The 20,778-nt window shown below is 52.5% G+C and overlaps 1 protein-coding gene across 1 annotated transcript in view; it reads left to right on the top strand.

Annotated features, from left to right (window-relative positions):
* Positions 1–20,778, top strand: part of IQSEC1 (IQ motif and Sec7 domain ArfGEF 1) — a 368,793-nt gene that overhangs the window by 285,969 nt on the left and 62,046 nt on the right.

The raw sequence follows: 20,778 nt of genomic DNA, 5'->3' as shown, positions 1-20,778 counted from the left end.
GGGAAGTACCCGCCCAGCCCAGGCCTCAGGTCCCTCATCTAAACAATGGGAAGGCAGCACTGGATCGTGGTGACTCTTTCCAGCTCTGAAGGTCTAGGATATGCTAACATTAAGGCCACTTGAATCTCACTGTCATGGTCCAGGTCTTGGCCAGTCCAAGTCTCTTGAGACTTTTGTGGTTGGGACTCAATTCCCCTGGTGCTGTGACAGGTGTCTGGAACTGTGCCAGTTACGTGGAGCCGTGGCAGTGTCCAAGACCCCCCACTGGGAGAGTGGGTAGAGAGCCACCCTCCCTGTCCTCAAGGTGCCTGCTGTCTGGGTGAGGGGTTCGCACTCTGCCTGAGTGGTAGGGGCACTAGGTGAGGGGTCAAAGAGAAGGCGACATTTGGACTGGGCCTTGAAGATTGAGTAGGAGGTTGCCAAGCAGATGAAGAGGGCAACCCAGGAAGCAGGAACAGCATAAACAAAGGCACTGGGACAGAAAAGTGCCCAGTGCATCCTGGGAGTAACTCTGTCATAAGGATGGTAGCTGGGAATGAGGTAGAAAGAGTCAGGGGCTGAATGACAAGCAAGGTAGTGCCCGAGCAGGTAAATGGCCAGAGGAAAGTGGGGGCCTGCTCTCTAGTTCGGGGCAAACAGCCACGTCAGGGCAACTCCTAGCCTCCCAAAGTCAGCTCTCCCAAGGTCATTGTGTTTACTTTGTTTAGTAAGATTAGGGAAGTCCATGACTTGCAAGTGGTTTCTGTTAAAAATGATTGAAATTGAAAAAGTAACTTGGCACTTAATAAGAACAGCTTTATTTACCTGGGTAATTTCTCTTCCGAGGGACTGACTGGCTTCCCTGAGATGTCAGTCTACAGAATTCTATGTTCTGTGCAGCTGTCTCTGGTTTTCCACAGCATCCAACACACATACGAGTAAGTTCTGCTGTGCATGGAACCTACAGCTCACCCGTGCCCAGGCTGTGTGCTGTACTGTCCGAGTCCCTGCTGGGCCGTCCGGGCAGTGGGGTACTGTGGCCTGGGAGGCAGGACGCCTGGGCCAGTGTCATCGTCTCTAGTGCCTGGCACAGGACCTGGGGCACATCTGTTCACCTCTCTCAGTTTCCCTGTCTGTGAAATGAGGAGTTGGGTTGGAGGGGTGATCGCAGAGCCTCCTCCTAGACCTAGCCTTCTGGCTGTGATGTAGGGATGTTTGTTTCAGTCATGAAGAGTGACATATTAATGACCAACAGACACTGAGAGGGAAGCTGGGATAGGCTGCAGTGCAACTCTAATTGCTTTTCATGGCTGTCAGTAAGACACAACCTGCTCAAAAGATGAGGACCTGGGAGTGGCCTGAGAGGCGGCTTAAGTATAGTATGGAATTTGGGGTCTTTGTGGACTGGCCCTGACGGGCTTCAGAGTCTCCTAGAAAATGCTAGAATATGCTAGAAGGCCTCCAGTCCCTTGGATTACCATGTCTTTTATTGATTTCTTTATTTTACTGGCCTTTTTTTTAAGGTAATAAACACTTGTTTAAAATTTCGAAAACTATAAAAGGGCATAGAGTGAAAAGCCCTCCTTCTCCTTCCCACCCCTGTCTCAATGAGACATCAAGCTTAGAGGGCAGAGGGCTGTCTCCAGAAATCTCTGGAACCCCCAGTTTCCCTTCCTAGAGGCAATCGCTGGTACCTGTTTCTTGGGTCTCCTTTAAGAAATAGTCTACAATTATATTATCCTCTATAAGTGCGCTAGTGTCCTATATATTTTCTTGTAAATATGTTTCCATTTTTCTGGGCTTTTTACCTGCATGTGGTGTCTCAGATCTTTTCCTGTAGGTGTGCATGATGCTGCCGCCATCTTTTTCGCACAGGCCTCCTTGATGGGCGCACCACAGTCCACTTCCCCAGGCCCCCTGGAGGGGCACTGCGGGTTGCGCCTCGTGCTCTGCTGTTAGAAACAGCTGTTACCCTTGGCCCTAAGTCTTTGTGCACGTGGCAGGTGGTTCTGTGGGCTTTGTCCCTAGCAGTGAATTAGCTCATCTTGTGGCTGGTTCGCCTGGAGGTCGCCTGGCCCGGCCTTACTGTTTCCATCACCATCGTCCCTCATGACGTGTGGACTCTGCTCTTCCAGGTCGTGTCCCCGGGGCCTGAGCCGGGGCACTGGGGGTCGGCCTGAGCCGGCAGGGCATTCGCCGGAGCAGCTGGAGCTGACTTGAAGCCCCGTCAGGGGAGCTCCATTTGTTTCAGGGCTGACACACCGTTTCTGTGGAGGGCTAGATGTAAGTGTCTTAGGCCACAGGCCATATGCCTCTGTTGCTATTCAACTTCGTGGTAGTAGAAAATTATCCAGAGACAATACAAGTGAATGAGTGTGACTCTGTTCCAATAAAACTTTATTTAAAAAAAAAAAACACTGGCGGGGCCGCCCTGGGGCCTAGCGGTTAAGTGCGCACGCTCCGCTGCTGGCAGCCGGGGTTCCATCTGGGCGCGCACCAAGGCACCGCGTGTCAGGGCACACTGAGGCCGCGTCCCACATAAAGTGGAGGAAGATCAGCACAGACGTTAGCTCAGGGCCAGGCTTCCTCAGCAAAAAGAGGAGGATTGGCGTGGATGTTCGCTCAGGGCTGATCTTCCTCACACACACACACAAGGTAAAACAAACAAACAGGCCGGCCCTGTGGCTTGGCGGTTAAGTGCGCGCGCTGCGATGCTGGTGGACCCGGTTCGGATCCGGGTGCGCATCGAGGCACCACTTCTCCGTTCATCCTGAGGCCGAGTCCCACATACAGCAACTAGAAGGATGTGCAGCTACGACATACAACTATCCACTGAGGCTTTGGGGGGAAAAATAAAATAAAATCTTAAAAAAACAAAACAAAACAAAACAAAACTGGCAGTGGACCAGATTTGGCTCTCAGGCCTTAGTTTGCCAACCTTTGATTTATTCAGCTGCTGGGCACCTTTGTGTCCCAGGCCCCCTGATGGGCATGGGGGATGCTGCAGAGAAGGACGTAGGCACGACTCACCTGGCAGTGACAGTTCAGCTCAGTGGTCTGATGAGAGAGCAGGTGCAGGGTCACCTGAGAGTGTATAAGAGGAGTTTCTAACTTGGATGAGGGGCCTGTCAGGGGTGGCATTCTGGGAGAAGTAACGTCGAAGCTGAAATGTCCTAGCCATGAGCCATGCACAGTGGGGAGTGTCGGAGACTAAAAGATTAGTATTGCTTGAGGTGTGGCATGCATGGAGGGGGCAGGATGAGAGATGAGGGCTGAGGGGTGGACCTGAGCCAGGCCACACAGGCCTTAAGGCCCGTCATTTGGAGGGGCTGGCCTTCATCCTGGCCGCTCTGGGAGAGGGACTACTAAGGTTGGCCTTTGGGGACGGGGCCACATGTCTGGTCGAAGGAGAGCAGGGAGGCTGTGGAAGAAAGGAGGCGGTCAACAGCCAGGAAGATGAGGATGAAGTCGGGTTGTGGCATGTGAAATGGGAAGCAAGCAGCTCAGGATTGAAACCTAGGACAATACAGTGGAACTACACATTGTTATGACTTTCTTGCATCCTACAACCCCACACGTGGGCTCCTACTCATCCCTCAAGGCCCCACCCAAATGTCCCTTCATGTTTAGAACCTTTCAGGGGCCAGAGTTATAGGCTCCTTCCTCCAGACTATCACACTGGAGGACACTTGTCACAAGAATGTCTCCCAGTTGAAGTCTCAGAAGACAGGCACAGAGTAAACACTAATGAATGCTTGCTAAATTAATTTAAACAGCAAGGTGAATTAGCCAGGGTAGAGGTAGCTGATGAGCCACACTTTACAATTGAGGGAACTGAGACTCAGAAGGCTAAGCAATTTGCCCAAATGGTACATGTCAGAATTCTGCCTGGTCTAGTCAATTCAGCAGAAAAATTGGCTTTCTCTGCCTTTCCAGGCTGGAACTTTTCTCACTGCCTCACGATTCCCTAAATTATTAATCTGCAAGGCAGTTAACTGAGCAGAAGCAAGAGGCACATTTTGCAGGAAGACGGAACAAGAGAATTAAGAGGCATTTGGTTTCCGAGGACTCCATCCTCTGGTATTCCTCAAGCTGACAGGGAAATTCAACCCCCTTCTAAATCCCAGCTGGAACAGTGTCGCCAAGACCATCCTGGCAGGCAGGGAGGCCCTGGGCCTGGAGAAGTGCCTGGAATTCCTGGAGAATCTGGTCGTGAGGCTGCTGCGGCCGGCGTCTGGAGTGCTCTGGCAGCTGGGCGGGCGTTCTCGTGGCTCTCTGTATGGCAGCCTATTTCTAGAGGGCAGTTCAAGCTGAGGTGGCAGTTCCCCCCTGATCCCAACAACTGGACTATTTCAACCCTATCCCCCCCCCCGAACCCCCAAAGAGGATGCAGGATATGATCGCAATCTTGGAGCAGTGTGGCTCAGTCGTCTTCTTCCAGAACCCTTGTGTGTTGGTGCTCCTGTCCTTTTTCTGGATTCTAGCCATCCCAGTGGGGTGAGGTGATATCTCATTGTGGTCTTGATTTGTATTCCCCTAATCATGAGTGATGTTGAGCATCTTTTCATGTGTTTATTGGCCATTCATATATCTTCTTTGGAGAACAGTTTATTCAGATCTTTTGCCCTTTTTATTTATTTATTTATTGATGTTTTAATAGTTTATAACATTGTGAAATTTTGGGTTGTACATTTTTGTTTGTCAATCACCATATACATGTCTCCCTTCACCCCTTGTGCCCACCTCCCACCCCCACTGCCCCTGGTAACCACAATACAGTTTTCTCTGTCTGTGTGTTGGTTTATATTCCACATATGAGTGAGAGCATACAGTGTTTGTCTTTCTCTTTCTGGCTTATTTCACTTAACATAATTCCCTCCAGGCCCATCCATTTTGTTGCAAATGGGACGATTTTGTCTTTTTTTATGGATGAGTAGTATTCCAATGTGTATATATATACCACATTTTCTTGATCCAGTCGTCAGTCGAGGGACACTTAGGTTGCTTCCACTTCTTGGCTATAGTGAATAATGCTGCAATGAACATAGGGGTGCATAAGCCTCTTTGGATTGTTGATTTCAGGTTCGTTGGATAGAGTCCCAGTAGTGGGATAGCTGGATCATAGGGTATGTCTATTTTTAATTCTTTGAGGAATCTCCATACCGTTTTCCATAGAGGCTGCACCAGTTTGCATTCCTACCAGCTGTGTATGAGGGTTCCTGTTTCTCCACATCCTCTCCAACATTTGTTGTTTTTTGTCTTGGTGATTATAGCCATTCTAACAGGTGTGAGGTGATATCTTACTGTTGTTGTGACTTGCATTTCCCTGATGATTAGTGATGTTGAACATCTTTTCATGTGCCTATTGGCCATCTGTGTATCTTCTTTGGAGAAGTGTCTGTTCATTTCCTCTGCCTATTTTTTGATCGGGTTGTTTGTTTTTTTGTTGTTCAGTTGTGTGAGCTCTTTATATATCATGGAGATCAACCCCTTGTCAGATGTATGTTTTGCAAATATTCTCTTCCAGCTGTTGGGTTGTCTGTTCATCTTGATTCTGGTTTCGTTTGTCTTGTAGAAGCTCTTTAATCTGATAAAGTCCCACTTGTTTATTTTTTCTTTAGTTTCCCTAGTCTGGGTAGGCATGTCATCCGAAAAGATTCCTTTATGACCAGTGTCAAATAGTGTGTTGCCTATATTTTCTTCTATGAGTTTTATTTTTTTATTTTATTTTTTTTTAATTTTTTGTTTATTGCAGTAACATTGGTTTATAACATTGTAAAAATTTCAGGTGTACATCATTGTACTTCTATTTCTGCATGGACTACATCATGTTCACCACCAAAATACTAATTACAACCCATCACCACACACATGTACCGAATTATCCCTTTCACCCTCCTCCCTCCCCCCTTCCCCTCTGGTAACCACCAATCCAATCTCTGTCCCTATGTGTTTGTTTATTGTTGTTATTATCTACTACTTAATGAAGGAAATCATATGGTATTTGACCTTCTCCCTCTGACTTATTTCACTTTGCATTATACCCTCAATGTCCATCCATGTTGTCACAAATGCCTGGATTTCATCATTTCTTATGGCTGAGTAGTATTCCATTGTGTATATATACCACATCTTCTTTATCCATTCGTCCCTTGATGGGCACTTAGGTTGCTTCCAAGGATAGAACTACCATATGATCCAGCTATTCCACTGTTGGGTATTTATCCAAAGAACTTGAAAACACCAATTTGCAAAGGTACATGCACCCCTGTGTTCATTGCAGCGTTATTCACAATAGTCTTCTATGAGTTTTATAGTTTCAGGTCTCACCTTCAGGTCTTTGATCCATTTTGAGTTAATTTTTGTGAACGGCAATAGCAGATGGTCCACTTTCATTCTTTTGCATGTGGCTATCCAGTTTTCCCAACACCATTTATTAAAGAGACTTTCCTTTCTCCGTTGTATGTTCTTAGCTCCTTTGTCGAAAATTAGCTGTCCATATATGTGTGGTTTTATGTCTGTCTTTTGCCCATTTTTCAATTGGGTTATTTGCTTTGTTATTGTTGAGTTGTAAGAGTTTTTTATGTAGTATGGATACTAGACCCTTATGAGATCTATGATTTGTAAATATTTTCTCCCATTCTGTGTCTTTATTTATTTTTAATGTAGCAAAGAAAACATCAGAAGCTTAAGAGGAGGAATGTGGAGAAGGGCAGTGAGGGGCACTGGATTCCTGCTCAGCCTCTTGCCTGATGCACTAAACTGGCTCTAGGGACTGCCCTTTCCTCTGCTGCAAGCTGGCCAGCCCAGCCCTCTTCCTTCACTGGGCCCAACTCGACCCCAGTTTCCCCATCTGGAAATAACACTCATCAGGCCCTTTGCACCACCCACTCCAAATGAAAGATTCAAAAGGGCACAAGACAATGCCCCTGCATTAGTGGCTTCCTATAGCTTCCTGACTCCTTCCCTCCAGGAGATGGACTTGAAGGTGAGGTGGCCCAGGACAGGTAGGGTTTTGATTGTATCTGTGTCTGCTTGATGTTTCCCACCCACATTGGGCATTCCACAATGTGTGTGCTGGGCAGTGTGGCTGCCTTCATGAAGCCCAAGGACAGATAATAAACAAGAAAATATGCAAATATAGAACAACAAGCCATGATTGCTTATAGTAGGGAGAGCTGAGCAGCCTGGGAGAGGAGACGGTGAGGGAAAGCCTCTTAGAGTTAACCCAGTTAAGCTGAGCTTCAGTTTCCTCTTCTGGAAAATGGGGCCAGTAATAACTCCACCTACATCACAATGTTGTCTGGAGGACCAAATATCAGTAAAGAGTTCAAAAATGCTAATTAGTATTACTTTAAGCCTCCCGTGGTGGTCTGAGAGTTGTCTCTAGGTGAGGGAAGGGCAGGAGGTTGGGTGGGCTTGGGGAGAAGGAAGCCGCTTCTGTCAGATCTTCACCAAAAAGTCAAAGGGTGTCCCCAGCCTCAGGATGGGACCCATTCCTTTCTCTGGGTCACAGGCATCAGAGCCCCAGAACCACACCGTTCAGGAGAGCAAAGGCCCCCTTTTATAAACTGAGGCCAAAGTCAGGATTGGCAGAGGTTGGCGCTGTCAGCAGAGTAGGCTAAGTTGGCTGGTTTGAGTTTCTGTATTTGTTGTGCTTACACGTTGGGGAGGAAGATATGGATGTTGCGGGGCTCTGCGTTGGAGGGAGTGCGCGATCCTCCCAGAAAAAGGCCTAGTTTGCTGGGACAGGGGATGCCGTAGCCACAGAATCCCGCCTGTGCGCTCGCTCCCCAAGGCTCTGCTCGCCCCGCCCCTGCGCGCAGCCCCGCCCTTTCTTGTCCCTCCCCTGCACCCCTCCTCCCACGGCTCTGCTCGCCCCGCCCCTGCGCTCAGCCCCGCCCTTTCTGCCCCGCCCCCTGCGCCCCTCCTCCCGCGGCTCCGCACAGTCCCGCCCCCTGCGCGCAGCCCCGGCCTCTGCGCGCAGCCCTGCCCTTTCTGTCCCTCCCCCTGCGCCTCTCCTCCCGCTGCTCCACGCAGCCCCGCCCCCTGCGTTTCCCCACGTTGCTCCGCGCAGCCCCGCCCCCTGAGCGCTGCCCGGCTTCGGCCCCGCCCCCTCCCGGGGCACATTCCTCCGGCCCGGCTTCGCGCTGCGCCAGGCGGGCGGCGGCGCGGAGGGGCGGGCTCGCCTGGCGTGGGGCTCGGACTTGGGGTCAGGAGCGGCGGGAACCGCCAGGCACTGGGCTGGGCCACCCAGGGTGGTCGCGTGGCGGGTAGTCAGGTCTAGGGGTGGTCGGGTGTCGGCCCCAGGCTCCGGCCGTCGCTGCCGGGAGTCGGCGGCCCTCGGCTGGGCCTGGGTCCCGGGCGCCCGGCCCCGTCAGCTCCCGCCGCGGCCGCCATGTGGTGCCTGCACTGCAACTCGGAGCGGACCCAGTCCCTGCTGGAGCTGGAGCTTGACAGCGGGTAAGGGCCCGGGAGGCGCGAGGCCGGGCGTGGGCTCGGGGTGGTGGGCGCGAGGGCTCCGGCCGGAGGGCAGTGGCGAGGGGCTGCCCCGAGACCGGCCGGCGGGGCGGGGCCCGGGTGGGGCGCGGGGCCAGCAGCACCCCAGCCACTGCACAGTGACATGCACTGTGCTGTGTTCTGTTGTGGGATGGTTTGTTAGAGACTGCCGGGATGTAAGTGTAAGTGTGTGCCAGAGAGAGGCTGCGGGAATGGGTGTGCAAGAGAGCGTGAGGCTGTCAGGGTGGGCGCCTGTGTGTGAGGCGGGAGGAAGGCTGACAGGGTGGAGTGTGGAGCGTGTCTGTATTAGTATCTGTGTGTGACCCAGACACAGGACCTGAGTTTGTGTGTGTGAGAATAAGAAATGCCAGGACAGGAGTGTGTGTTCACTGTGGCAAGTGACTTGAGATGGGAGCTTGTGTGTGATTGAGTTTACGGAGGAGAAACTGATGGGAGTTGGTATCTGGTGGGAGTCCGGAGAGCAAGTGGATGGGAGTTGGTGAGACGGTGTGTGGCCAGCGGTGGCTGTGCTTGTGTCTGGTTGCAGGCGGGCCAGAAGCTGCCAGGGAGTCCTCCTGCAGGCCTGCTTATGTGAGACTCTAGGCCTGTGTCAAGGAGACTCCCGCAAGTATGTGTGTGCGAGTATGTGTGTGTGTTCCAGGACGTAGGCCCGTTCATGGGCTGTGCGCAGGTGGTCCAGCCATGTGCTCCCGGCAGGACCCCTGGGAGTGCGCTGGGGCTCCTGGAGCCGAGGGAGGTTGAGTTCTGGGTGGCTGCTGATGTGACTGAGTGCAGCTGTGAGGAGGCTGCTGGTGGGGTTGGAGGTGTGTGTTTATGTGCGCCTGTTGTGGTCGGGGATGGAGTCTGGGGGCAATGAGCGTGTGTCGGAGAGACCCAGTCTTTTCTGCTTCTGGGCCTGTGGGCGACTGTCTGAGCATCCAAGGGCCCATATTTATGGCGAGAGGGAAAAAGAGTGTGTGTATGTGCTGAGAATATCGATTTCCTCACTCCGCTTGCCAGCACAGCTGCCCCCTGAGCTGCCTGCAGGCCCCTTGGAGGAGCAGGGCTGTGGTATGGAGGGGATTTGTTGACAAGCTGACTTGGCTTGTGTCAGGCCCCCTGGGGGGGAAGCCCACCTGCAGCCCTTTGATCTTTGAGTTCAAAAATCCTGCAGCGTGTGTCTGGCGGTTACACTGAGAATACACATATGTTTCTCTCTGCCCCCTCCTCACCGCAGGGGCCTGGGACTCTGGGCCTGAGGCCCCATGTGAGGTTGTGTGGCTGTGGTTCCCAGGGACCCGTGGCTTCTTGCGTCTGGGGTGGAGGCTGGGCAAGCTACAGCTGCAAGGCCAGCTGTCTGCAGTCGGCGGCATCAGTCCGACAATAGGGATCACGATATTCATATCCCACACGTGCTGCTGCCTTACGCAGCTGTCCCACCCAGTACTGTGTTTGCATTCCTGTCCTGTTGTATCAGCACCCCCATATCGCAGGAGAGCAAACTGAGGTTGTGCACTAAGTCTTGTCAGCACCCAGGTTCTGTGGTTTATTAAGTGCCTGCTGTGTACAGTCCCTGCTTTAGGCACTGGGGACGTAGCAGTGAGCAAAATTCAGAGTCTGTGTCCTCCTGGGGTCAGCAGGCTGGTGGGGACACAGTAGCCGGCATGCCCTCTGCTGGCTGCACCTGCTCCCCCACCCTCAGCTGAGAGGGCCTGAGGGGTTTCTCTGTCCCTGCATTAGGATCTCTCCTGTATCACCCTTTCAGTTGGGATGTCCATGGCCACCTTTTTTGCGTATTTCTCTGTCCTTCATCCCTTCTCATTGGAAGTCCCTCCATATATCCAGTCTAAATCTTCCAGCTGCAGGGGAGCCTGCTTGAGTCCCTCCCTGGTCAGCGTTGGTAATAAACAGCTGCTCGCCCGGTGTCAGAGCATGGGCCAGGTGTCCTGGAGATTGAGACGCCCCGCTCAGGCAGAGCCTGAGTTCACCCTTCGGCCTCAGATCCGGCGGGTCACATTTGCTCCAGAGTGCCTGGTATGTGGTTCCAAAGGAAGCCTTGGGGGTTGGGGGGAGGAGAGAATCAGCTCAGCCCCTGGCCTACAGAGGCTTAGCCAGGTGCTCCTTGGGCTGGCCAACTTGCCTACCCCAATCCCTCAGCCCCCGCCCCAGGCCTTTCAGTTGGCCATCTCGCTCTCTCTAAACCCAAAAAGGATCCAGCATGCTCCAGAGACCTCCGGAGACCCCCAGTCTGTAACAGGTCCAAGACAACCTCTCCTGGCACAGCCACGCCACCCTGCGAGCACGGGCTTCTCTCTGACAGCACACGTGGCACCTCACATTGAGGTGCCTTGATGCTGTGCTGTTTGAGTCTCAACAGCCCGGTTCTCTCTCTCTCTTTCTGGATGGGGATCTTGAGGCAGGGAATTCAGTGACTTGACCAGAATATTATAAGGGGAGGTGGGAGTAGGACCCAGATGTTCTGATGGAGGGCCCCTAGAGGGCCTGCCAGCCCTGCCGGGATTGTCAGGCTTTTGCTCAAGGAAGTCGGACTATGAACTAGTTGTGCTAATATTTACACAGCTTCAGTTCAAAAACATGGACAGGACTGACAGCTGCACAGTCAAGCATTGTGGTGACTGGGCAAATAGATGTCTCTGGAAGGGATTGGACAGGGCTCCTCAGGCTACTGGAGCTCAGTGTATATCTGTGTGTGTATGCATGTGTGTGCGTGTCATCTGGCTGGACTCTGCGGAACATGGAATCATGGTTTGCCAGGAGAATCTGTGAGTCCAGGGCAGCTTAGGGCATCAGGAAAGAAGGGCTTGAGGAGGCAAACAGACTTTGTTTCAAATCGCAGCTCAGCTTTGTGAGTTTACGAAAGTTACCATATCCCTCTGAGCCTCAGTTTCTCCCTCCGTGAAAGGGAATACTGCTTCACAGAGGTGCCTGAGAATGTGGGTGGCTAAGAGCCCTTGCACGGCTGGCCGGCCGCGGGCCTCCAGTCAAACGCTGCGATCATCCAAGTCAGCACTCTGCTGTTCCCTCTGCTAGTGGCCCCTTGGATTTTCTTCCTTCCTCTTTTGTACATTTCCTCTGAATTATGATGACGCATGGAATATCCGCCCAGTAAGCACAGAGGCAAGATGACAGTCGGCTCTGATGGTCATGGACCCAGCCAGGGGCCTGGGGAGAGTTCCACAGAGGTGGCCCAGGTCGCCTGTGGAAGTGTGTGTGCTTGTGTGGTGGGGGAGGATGCTCAAAGGCTTTTGAGTGTGATTTATCATTTGTCCTCAAAAGCAAATCATAATGAGTTTAAAGGCCATTAAGGCTCTTGAAGAATTAATTGGTGCAGCCTTGGAGAAACTGGTTGCTCCCACTGCGTGAGCTGCTGCTGAAGGAAAATTGATGGCGATTATGGTGGAAAATATGGCACGGTGCTGCCTGGACCTGCCACTCTTCTGGCTGCTGTGGCTGTACCCATAGTTGAGTGAGTGCCCCTCCACGTCCTGGGCCCACAGCTTTTGCTCCAGTGCCTGTCCAGCACAGCACCTGGCCACATAGGCAGCACGTTGTCAGTGAGTGAATGCCCCGTGGATGCCCACGTGCTCTCCTGGGCTTGGAGGGTGCTTTGTTCTCTGGAGAGATGCTTGCAACCCGAGGGGCACGCAGCATTGCACTTTCCTGTGTTCCTTTATTCACTCAGCAAACAGTTACTGAGCACCTGCTTCGTGCCAGGCCCTGGGCCAGATGTGGAGGAACCAAGGTTAATAATGTGAAACCGTGCATCTCAGAGCATAGCCTTGGGGTCACATAGCGCCCTGACTCTTCTCTCCCCAGCTGTGGTACTTCAGACGTGTTGCTTCCCCTGTCTGAGCCTTGATTTTCTCATCTATGAAATGGGCCAAAAAATACCTCCTGGGAGGATGTGCAGCTTTGCCTGGTGCGTGACGCATATTAGATGCCCAACCAATGGTGGCGCCATCATCATCATCACCACCGTGTCCCATTTGTGAAATTACTGCTGAATTAAAGTGGTTCCTCACAGTTTCCTTTTCCTGGTTTCTGGGGCTGAAGACTGGTTTCTGGAGCCCACGTAACTTTCTGTCACACCTCTCCTTGAGGGGCTGGCGGGTGGTCCTAGTTGCTCCAACTTTAATATCTTTCAATGCTTTATTTGAACATGGCTCTGGCTTCCCTGCTCCTTGATGGAAAGGACCATTCTTTCCATTTTATTTCCCTGGTTTGTGGCTTCCTAACATGGTGACAGTTTGACTTGAACTTGAGGCCCAGATGTAGAGCCACAGCAAGCGTCCCCTCCCTCTGTGTATAGATGGGGAAGCTATGACGGCATTTGTTTTTTCCTCTTTGTGCAAAGGTCAGTGTAATGATAATAATAGCCATGGTTGCTGTTTAGTGAACTCTGTGTGAAGTACTTAATTCTCAAAGCAGTTTATGGATAAGGGCTTCTGCTGTTCCCATTTTTCAGTTGGAGGTAGGTTACGTGACTTGCCCGGGGTCACTGGCCAGTAGGTTCTAGAGCTGGGATTTGAACACAGTCTGCCTGGTTTCGGGGTCTGCGCTCTTTATAGCCAGGTTCTGTTCCTCTGGGATTAAATCATCTTCAGCAAAATATGTCACCATCATAAATGGAGCCTTTTGCATTTTTCCCAAGCCACAGAACATGTGTCTGGTATCCCCTGGTATCCAGATTCCCAAAATGTTTCCCAAATGTCCCAGCCTGCAGGCTGGTTGATGATGACTCTCTGGGCTCTCCTGATGTCTTGCCAGAGCCCACAGACCCCAAGAACTGCTTCTCCAGATGCGCCAGCAGGATTCTGGGATGGTGCTTTGGTCCCGAGCATGCAGCATTTTGAGGGTAGCACGCTTGCCCCCAGGCCAGCCTTGGCCTGGAGCAGGGTCTCAGCGACAAAAGCCGACTGTCCCCTGATAGCTGTAGGACCTGTGTGCCCACAGCTGGCTTCCGTGTGGTGAGGAGACCCAAAGCCAGGGCCTTGGGCGTCATTAGGGGACACGTGTGTGGGCTGCTAAGCTTGATCCCGTGGGCGGAGAGAAGGACCATTAATAAACTGGAAAATTGGGAAGAGTACCCAGCAAGGAGGCAGCCTCCCCGTTCGAGTCCCCTGGAACCGCCTGTTGCCCAGGCCAGGTCAGAGGCTGCCTGCCAACATGAGTGCCTTCTCCCCAGTGCCTGTTTCTGTTTTAAAGGACACGCGAGTCGTGCTTGCTTTCCTGTTTCTGGCCGAGAGGCTAGGCGGTATAAGAATTAAATGCATTAGTACATGTAAAACGTTTAAAATGGTGCCTATTCTAGTAGCACTCAATAAATGTTATTTATAGTCATTGTAATTGTTATTATTTATCCTCGTTACTGCTAAGCTTGGAAGGGTCTCTCCCTCCAGAGAGGGGGCCTCCCAGGAGGCCTGGACAGAGCTGGCTGTGATTGGCTGTGGGCATTTGGCCCCCCAGAAGACCTAGTGTCGGTCATCACGTCACATCCCCTTTCTGGGCCTCAGTTTCTGCACCTGAAGAGGGGTGAGCTTCAGGACCCTTGTGGTCATTTGCTGAGGGAGGATGTTTGGCCCAGTGTTGAGGGGGCAGATTCTGTAGCCAGACCACCTGTAACCCTCGCCCCCAGGTCTGCTCCTCACACTCTCTGTGATCTTGAGCATGTCCCTTAGCCTTTCTGTGCCTCAGTTTCTCCATTTGTAACACAGGTGGCAGTGGGAGCTCATGGAGCTGTTGCAAGGATTGAGTGAGTTATTCCACATCAAGTGCCTGAACAGCACACAGTCAGCACCTAGACGGTCGCTTTTAGCTCATGTTTCAGGGCCGCGAAGCCTGACTGTTCTGGAACATGTTACTTGTGTAGGGGAGATGTGTTGCTGGGTGGAAGTGGTTAATCTCTCTCTCTGGCCTCGGACAGGGCCAGGGTTAAGAGAGAAGGAGGCAGAAAGACAGTAGTGAGGGAAACAGTTAAAGAGTGAGGCTGTTCATGGTGTGGGGCGGCAGCGCCTGGGGGTGACAGACCACAGACTTGGTGACGAGTGACTAAAGTCCACAGGCTTGTGTGTGTGCCCACAGCGTGACATGCCCAGCTTTGGATTTAAACAGCCCCCCCAAGAGTGGACAGGCAAGAATGTTTTGCCCATGGTTTGGAAAAAACTGCCACTTGGCTATAGTGAAGATTTCTTAGACAGGATGGGCAAGTGGCTTGTGCCATGGGTGAGGGAGAGGCCCCTGCAGGCCCGGGAACACTTCAGAGTTGGAGGCATTGAAGCTGATGCCCAGTCCTGTGGCAGATGGAGCACAGCGGCAGTGCCTCTGGAGTTCTCAGCTGGCAGCCTGTGCTGACTTCTGGGGCCTGGGGCGACTCTGGCATCCTGGTCCTACCTGGGGCTGCTTCTGGCACCTAATGAGGCTAAGAGCTCCAGAGCTGGCCTTGGGGTCAGCGGCCTCAGGTCCCTAGTTCTGCTGCTTTGCCCTCTCTAGCCTGGTCTAGCCACCAGGCAGTGAGGCAGCTTGCTACAGTGGGCAGAGGGTGGCATTGGGGGCTGGACAAACTCGGACCGAGTCCCAGTCCTGCCCCTTTGTGAATGTGCAGTCGCCTTCGTGAGCCACGGCAGCCTTATCTGTCAAGTGGGGGTTGTGGTGGGGCAGGCAGTGGGTAGCGCCCATAGCAGGTGCCCAGCACATGCTGGCAGGAAGGGGAGATGGGTACAGCTGGCTTTGGGCAAAGCCACAACTGTTTTTGGTGGGTCTGGAGTTGGCACAGGTGTAAGATTAGAGCTGAAACAGGCTACAGAATGAAAATGGTAATATGACCTCTGGGTGACCTTTGAATTTTACACATGCTTATCTTGTTTGAACCTCCCAAGAGCCCTGTGAAGTAGCTGGTATTACTCCCATTTTACAGACAAGGAAACCGAGGAGAGAAAATGAAGTAATGTATTCAAGCCTTGCAAGATGTCCATTTGGTCTTCTGGTTGATGTATGTCTTTCCCCCTCCTTGACATTGTTGCAGGGCTTGGGCTTTTTAGGACAGAGGATAAAGCAGAGACAGGAAGGGGCAGGAGGGTGGAGGAGTGGGGCAGACAGGGACCTGCAGGACTCCCCCCACTCTGGATGGGCACATTGCCACTTTGCAGAGTGGACAGAGCACCCTTGGAAGCTCTGGTTAGTGGCCTTGAATCTCAAAAACAGATTTGCCAGCCCCAGGAGGTCATCTGGGTGTAAGAACTGTCCTCCAGTTTCCCTGACAGTGTCGGGATGCGTCTCCGTTGGAGATGAGGGGAGAGAAGGGCTGGAACAGGGCCGGGCTCGGTAGGTGCCACTGCTCCTGTGGTTCCTGTTAATTGGCATCAACGACAGTTTTTTTTGTTGTTGCTGTCGTTTCCCTGTGTGGGCCTTGGACAGGACCCCAGAAGTGCAGTTAGTCCTGGGCGAGGGTTAGAGATGAAGCATCTCGGGAAGTGGCTCTTTCCTCTTCTGTTAGTGGAGGGGATGTACCCATGTGCAAACTCAAATTGTCTGTTCCCTCTGAGCCCTTGACTTTTCCCAGAGCCATAATTTAAATGTGCAGGGTTTGGGTTTTTGGGTTTTTTTCCACTTACTTAGTAAAAATGGCAAAATGGCCCAGGAAGATAGCAGGCCTTGATGTAGATAGCAAATTCTTAGCACTATTTTAAACTTTTTCTTATGGAAAATTTCAAACATATACAGAAGTAGAGAGAATGGCATAATGACCCCCATGGGCAATTTTATTTCAATGCTCCTGGATTATTTTGAAGCAAATCCCAGACATTTTCTTGATTTTAAATCAAGGACCTGTCATGTGGTCATCTCCATCAGTAATGATGGTGGAGGTGTCATGTTGCTGGGGTGGGTCTCTGGGGCAGAGCCACAGAGATCCCTAACAGCCCTTGACTGTGTTCGCAGCCTGGGCCAGTTTCCCAGCCCTGAAGACCAACTGATACCTGCCCCATTTGGGGAAATCTATGTGGGAGGCTGTGTGTCTGGAAGTGACCTGGGGAGACCAGGCCTGTGAGTCCCCATCGGGCAAGGCTTTCCTGCGGTGAGGGCTCTTGGCCTCTCCCATTGGATTAGGAGTGCCCAAGGCGCTTGTGTTTGCTCCTTGGTGCCCCCGGCAGGACTGGGCTCTCTGTTGAGTGTCCCCACAGGTCCCTGGCTGCCCCAGTTGCCCCTTGGCAGGTGGTAGAGTCAGGCAGTGATACCTGCCTCCTCCTTCCCCCACGGGCATATTGGCCCTTCACCTTGCTTGGCCTCTCAGAGCCTGACCTACTACTTCCAAGTGCTCTTCTCAATGGCTTCAGAGACCTGGCCTCCTGGGTTTCCTCCCAGCCCGCTTGGCCAGCTCCTCTCCCTCCCCAGTCTGTCAGTGCAGGGCTTCTCCAGGCCTCTGCCAGGCCCTCTTCCCTTCTCTTCACCACACTGTCTTTTCCATCCTGCAGCTGCTAGGCTGGCTCCTTATTACCTCCCCTTCCCCAAATCTGCTGCTGCTTCATGTCTTATCTCTCTGCCTAGGCTCTGCCCGGAGTGCTGGAGTCATCCTTGACCCCTCCTGTCACTTGTATCACCACATCCTGCAGTGCCGAGTTTAGATCCTGGCACATAGTAGGTGCTGCCATTCTTATGAATATGTTGTTACTTCCCCTAGTGTCTAATACAGGGCTTGGCACATAGAGGGCCCTCAACCAAGTTTAGCTAAAAAACAAACAGTGGCCCAAGTCCCACCCAGTCCTGCTCTGAACCTGTGACCACCCCTGGTCAGTTCCCTCCGCACTCTCCCCAGGCTCAGATGCTGGTGTGGGGTCAGGTGGTCTGACACCTATTTCTGAGCGAAGGCCACTCCTTAACGCCTCTTCCCACTGCTGCCGACTTAGCGCCTTATAGGCCCCACTTAGTCTCCGTGATGACCATGCAACGTGGAGCAGTAATAACAATCTTATGTTGTGATAATAACAGCAGCTACTGCAAGCACTTCCTGGGTGACAGGCCCCAGGCTGAGGATTTGTGTGTGTGTTATCATTTGGCTGTGAGGTGGACAGTACCCCCATTTTATGGCAGAGAAACTGAGGCACAGAGGGATCAAGTCACTGGCCCAAGGTCACACAGCTCCTGCCTGTCAGGTGTCAGGCAGTCGCCAGGGAAGGGCTCTGTGTGCCAATGCTGCAGTGGTGGGAGGCTGAGGGGGCCACGTTCCCTCCCTTGAGCCTTCAGTCTTCCCCAGACCCTTTCTCTGTGCCTGTTCTGGGTACCGTATGCAGATGGGGCCAGTCAGGTAGATGCTGACGTGCTTTGGAGCCTTGTGGCTGCTGTGCTGTAGCCTCAGGTCCTGAGAGGGCAGGAGGAGTGTGATGGGCAGACAAGGCAGGTGGGCTTTCCCCACAAAGAGAAGAGCATGACGAGGTGGGAGTGTGAGGCAGTGTGGTCCGTCAGCCGGTGGCCCAGTGCCTCAGTCAGCCTCACCCTTCCTCACCCTCTCTCTGAGTTTTTGTGTGGCCTTGGCCTCTCTGTGCCTCAGTTTCTCCATCTACAAAATGGGAGGATGATATAGCACCTACCTCAAACGGTGGTTACATACAACACCAAGAGTGAGCCCTGATGAAAACTGTGGACTTTGGGTGATTATGATGTGTCAAGGTAGGTTTGTCGATTGTAACAAATGCACTACTCTGGTGGAGGTTGTTGATAGTGGGGAAGGCTGTGTGCATGTGGGGGCAGAGAGAACATGAGAACTCTGCATTTTCTCTTTAATTTTGCCGGGAACCTAAAACTACTCTAACAAATAAAAATCGACTAAAAAACATTATTGCAGGCTGCTATGAGTTAGTTCCATGCGAAGGGCTCAGAGCAGTGCCGGGCACGGTAGCTACGATCTGTTGTTGTATTACTGTTCTTTTCACCGTCATCAGTTCATTCATGCATTCATGCTACAACATGCTTTCTAACCACTGTGCTGGCTCTGAGGACACAGACACACAAAATACGCTCACAGTCAGGCGGAGGGGTCCTGTGGGCTCCCATGGGGTCTGCTCCCTCTGTGGCGCGGCACCAAATGTCCCAAGAAGGTGAGCCGTGAGTCAGCCGGCACAGCGGCTCACAGCCTCCAGCTGCAGACAGCGCTGTGCGGCCGCAGCCGTGGAGTGAGACAGGGTCAGCGCGTCAGACAGCAGACTGGGAGACAGGCAGGGGTGGGATGTTGGTGCCACACTGAGGAGTTTGGACCATGACAAAGATTTTAAGCCAGCAAGGACTTGAACGATTTGCATTTTAGAAAGTGCTTTCAGGCAGCTGAAGGGGGGGTGCAATCCAAGGGGGAGCCCTGAGGGCAGTTTGGTGGGGGTGGCAGTCTGAGCTGGGACTGGAGAGCTGGGGCTGAGATTATCCTGGGTTCCTAGTGAGCCACACACCTAACCCTGGCCGACAGGGCAGCCGGAGGCAGGGAGGCCTGCACGATGGGCATCTTTCTCCTCCTCTCTGCCCACCCTCTCTCCCAGAGCCAGCCTCCCTGGCCTGTGCCTCCTGCCCGGCACTCTCTGCACACCCCTGGGGTCTGGCCCAGCCCTGTCTGCCGGAGCCCGCCACAGAGAGCTGCTTTATTTAAGTCCATTTTGCGCGTATGGAAATAACTAGAGGCCTCTGTATTTAATTTGGCTCAGCTGGGAAGATTTTTGGCTGTGTATGTGTGTGTGTTCTGAAAAGTCTTTCTGAGCAAGCCCCGGGTTGGGAGCTCTGCTCGTCTTGATGCAGTCGAAACCAAGAACCGCCCTGGCCCGGCTGGGGGTGAGGGTCTGCAGAGGGCAGGCTATAGGAAATGGCTAATAGGACTAAGAAGGGAAAAGGATGATGCCGTCCACAGATGAGATCATGGCGAGGGAAACGGTTTTGTAACCTGTTGCTTGAGACCAGGTAGGCTGTGGGTAGAATGAAAGCAAAGGGGCTTTATACAGACACACACGAGATGTTCTGGTTCGTGAGCAGGGAGTACTTTATTCATGTTGAACTGGAGAGTGCTTCTCCTAAGGTCCCCCTTTCTGGCCTTGACAAGCCCAGCAAAGACTCTTGGTGGAGCCCTTCTCCTCTGGTGAGTGGGGCAGAGCAGAAAGAGCCCCATGCATTTGCATGGGGATTTGAGGCTGGCAAAGCGTGTCCTCACTTGATTCCCACGTTCCTATTGGGTAAGCAGAGCAGGGGTGATGCCTGCTGCAAACATGAGACACCGGAAGCCCAGAGAGGTGAGGTCACCTGCCCCCAGCACTCAGCCCGGAAGTGGGGACGCTGGAGCTTGACCCATCTGATCTCCACCCATAGCTCTCCCCACACTCCTTGCAGGAGCTGCTGGAGCCACAGGGGCATCATTCTGAACACGGAGACGGGCAGAGGGTCTGCCAAGAGTGGCAGAGCTCGGTTTCAGACCCCAGGACGGCACGTGAGAGTCCAGTTTTAGAATAAACACCAGGTATCAGATGCCTTTTTATTTTTATTTTTATTATTTTTTTTGTGAGGATGATTGGCCCTGAGCTAACATCCGTGCCAATCTTCCTCTACTTTATATGGGACGCTGCCACAGCATGGCTTGACAAGCATGTTTGTATGGATTTTCTGCATTGAAATATTAACTTTGTGTGCGTTTTGGGTGTCTACGGTTCCCCATCCCACCATCCCCAACCAGGATCTGAAACCCTACTTGAGGGTCTGGCTGTGACTGTTTGTTGTAAGTTGGTGCCCACCCTGGCCCAGGGTTCCTGCTGCCACGGACCTTACGATCCACATGGCCAACAGAGCAGCCATCAAGAGTCCAGATTGTTTAAAAAAACAAACAAAAAAAAGGCTTCCCTAGCTTGGTAGGAGTAGCTTGGTGTGTGTACATCTCGTCTGTGCCGGACACTGTTCTGGAGACCCAGCTTTCATGGAACGGACATCCTAGTGGGGAAGCCAGATAGTAACACACCTACATATAGTGGTGTGGTGGTGGTGTAAGTGCTATAGAGAGAAAGGGAGCAGGCAAGGATGTGGGAGGGGTGTGGTTTTTAGAAAGGGAGGTCGGGAAAGTCTCACCGAGACTCAGGTGATCTTTGAGCAGAGACCTGAAGGAGGTGAGGGAGTGAGCTGGCTGGACATCTGGGAGAAGAGACACCAGGAGGATCATGTGCAAACGTCCTGAGGTAGGAGTGTGCCAGGAGTGTAGAGGAACAGCCAGAAGGCCAGTGGGGCCAGGGTGGGATGGCTAAGGGGGCGTGGAGGAAGGAGAGCAGGAAG

This window comes from Diceros bicornis, chromosome 2 (assembly GCF_020826845.1).
Source record: "Diceros bicornis minor isolate mBicDic1 chromosome 2, mDicBic1.mat.cur, whole genome shotgun sequence".
NCBI classification, from domain to species: domain Eukaryota; kingdom Metazoa; phylum Chordata; class Mammalia; order Perissodactyla; family Rhinocerotidae; genus Diceros; species Diceros bicornis.
The sequence above is the reverse complement of the archived record's forward strand: the minus strand, read 5'-3'. Positions and strand labels throughout refer to the sequence as shown.